This window comes from Rosa chinensis, chromosome 5 (assembly GCF_002994745.2).
Source record: "Rosa chinensis cultivar Old Blush chromosome 5, RchiOBHm-V2, whole genome shotgun sequence".
Classification (NCBI taxonomy): Eukaryota; Viridiplantae; Streptophyta; class Magnoliopsida; order Rosales; family Rosaceae; genus Rosa; species Rosa chinensis.
In genome coordinates, this window is record NC_037092.1 from 7899670 (window position 1) to 7902537 (window position 2868).

General features: G+C 37.0%; 1 long non-coding RNA gene across 1 annotated transcript; it reads left to right on the forward strand.

Moving 5' to 3' along the window:
• The first annotated feature begins 684 nt into the window (after nucleotides 1-684).
• LOC121049216 lies at nucleotides 685-2048 on the forward strand. Its single transcript, XR_005799495.1, has 4 exons — nucleotides 685-826; nucleotides 1003-1219; nucleotides 1325-1370; nucleotides 1987-2048. It is a non-coding gene; the product is annotated as an uncharacterized LOC121049216 (long non-coding RNA).
• Nucleotides 2049-2868: the final 820 nt, after the last annotated feature.

Below are 2868 nucleotides of genomic sequence, written 5' to 3' on the forward strand. Positions count from 1 at the left end.
CAAAATGTGAGTGAGTAGCCCCAAAACGGCCAATATTTGAGTGAAATGCTGGTACACGATTTAAGCTCCTACAATGGAATGATTATTTGTGTTGTCTGAATGAGAAATGGTAAACCTAAGTGGGAGAAATGAGTTTGTGATTTGCACTAGGCGGGAGAAATGGCTCATCCAATGGCATTCATTCCCCCCCCCCCCCCCCCGAATGAGCAAATTTAGCTTCAATGGTTTATTATGCTTGCAAGTTCCTACAACATAATGAACTATTTCTGTTGTGTGAATGAGAAATACCTAGCCTAAGCGCCAAAACTGGCATTTTGATTGCACAAGCGGGAAATTTTCACCTTTTGTTCCTTCAGATATGTAGCAATTTAGACAACATAAATGTATATATACGTTGTCTTACTAACTTGGTTAATGCCTTAGACAAGTGCCTTAGTTGTTTTTCATGTCTGAGAGAAAAACCCCAAGCTTTTCTTCACTTCGAGTAAAACCTAGAGCTCTGCTCACCATCTTCTCAAAACATTTAGCGGTCACAAATCACCATCTTCTCACCATCTTTTAAGTCTGGATTATGGTTCTACTCGATTAGAGTTCGATTTGGGGGGGTTCTGCTCAAAATGGGGATTGGGCTCTCTCAAATTGAGTTGGGTTCTCACAAATCGAGTTGGGTTCAACTCGATTAGGGTTCGAGTTGGGTTTGATTTGGGGATTCTTTGTTCTACTGAAAAGGGATTGAGTTATCACCAATCGAGTTAGGTTTGAGTTAAAGGAGGAGGAAAGGGTGTTTTCACGGGTTTAGGGATTGGTGCTCAAATCCATTTGATTGGTGAGTTAAATTTGAGATTTCACTGCACTTATTCATTGTCTTTGTTCTTTTGGTGCTCAAATCCACTTCGGGTTTTAAATTTTGAGGAGAAGTTCATTGTCTTTGTTCTTTTGGTGCTCAGGAGCATTCGATTGGCTCAAGTTTATAACCACTTGCTTGTTGTTGTTGGTGCTTAGGTTTTACTCCGTCTGGGTTGGAAGAGCATTCGTTCTACTGAAAGTTAGGGTTATTAGATTTTGGGGTTTGACTAGTGGTAAACTGAAAGCAGAGGAGGCACCCAAGAACATTGAGCACCAAATTGAAGGGACCCAGAATGATACGCTCCGTTATGGTCTTAATAGCGTCAAAAGCAACCTCATTGGCTTTCACCCAGTCGAATTTGCTCACCAATTGGTACTAGTTTCCTCTTCTCTTTCTCTATGTGTTTGGGTTTGTTCAAATTGAAGATATGTGGTTGATTCTCTAGGATTTTAAGCTTGTTTATTTGCTGGGTTTCAGGCGTAAAAGATGCAAGAGGAGATGGAAAGGAGAATCTTGGCTTATGGTATGAGTCCTTTTTTCTTTTTTAAACAAATTTTGACCAGTCTTTTGGATTGTTGTGGCGATTTAGTTTTTTTTTTTGATTCATTAGGGTATTTTTTGTTAAGCCCGGTTGTGTATTAAACCTAGTTATGTGATTAATGGTTGATGGCATATGGTTTAAATGGGCTAGATCAATTTATTGTGATTTTCTAGTCCCAGAAAATCACTTCTTTAATATGTGAGGTTGCTTTCTTTTACGCAAGGAAACCACCAACTCCATATTAGTTGAGATGCTTTGTTTTATATATATGAGAAAGAGCTTTCATGTATTCAGTGTGCTTAACTATTAGTTTTATTATATATATGGTCTTTAGTTGGACAGTTGGAAAACATTTCATTGAGTTTTTGTGCAATACAAAAAGTGTTCCATGGGTTTAGTTCTATGCCTAGATATTATAATGCTTGCATCTTTCGTTACAAAAGTTGAGTATGTATATTACTTTCTTGTAAAGTACTGGTGTAATTATTCCACTTTTTGTAGTTGTATTCCTTGATATTGTACTGCCAATTAATACTATTTTCCGTAAAGTAGAGTGACATTTGAGTCCTTATTTGTTTGTTCTTTGAAGTGGTTGCAGATTTTATATGCCTATTGGAGCCATACCTTCTTCAATGCTAGGATTGGAGACTCTGACAGGAGACTTGGATTACTTTGGTCCTTAAAATTACATGAATGGTAAGTTAATTTTGATGGTCTTTTCCATGTCATCAAACATTCTCAGAATCTCTCCAGATATGTACAACATTCTAGTAGTTTATTACAAGGCTCACATACAATTAAGACAAAAGGAATAGATTCTTTGTTGGTCTTTAATTACCTGCAGATTACAAATAACATGCTTTGTTGGTCAGTAGCACATTTTAGTACTCATTTCACTTTCCTGATCGACACGAATGAAGAAGAAACTCAAATTTTCAATGGTTGCAAATTTCAGAGGCCTACTGGAGCCATACCTTCTTCAATGCAGGTATTCCAACTCATATATGTTGGAATTCTCACAATACGCCCCGGTCCATAGGTATATATATGGTTGTAGTTGGCTCAGTTAACTTTTGTGTGTGTGGTAGTTTAGATGAATTACACTTTCACCTATTGTTCTTAGTTATTTATACTCGTGTACTATCAGTATCAGTATAGTAATCTGAGAATTATCTGAAGAGTTGTTGAGGTAAATTTGGGTGCTTAGTCGCTGAAGGTAATTTTGATTGATCTTTACATGTTACCATCTTTTTCTTGCAGCTGCTTTGATTGATCTTATGAAAAATGCTTGATACTTACAGCATTTGCTCACTCTTACTCTCATTCTCTCACTCCAATAGAAGCTTTGGGATTTCCGTTTCTAAATACTCACACCATTTCGTGCTCTAGTTTTCAAAAACAAAAACCCACCAAATTACCATATGAAACAAACCATTTTTCAAGCTCTTCTTCAAAACCAAAAGGACCTCTTACAGATTCC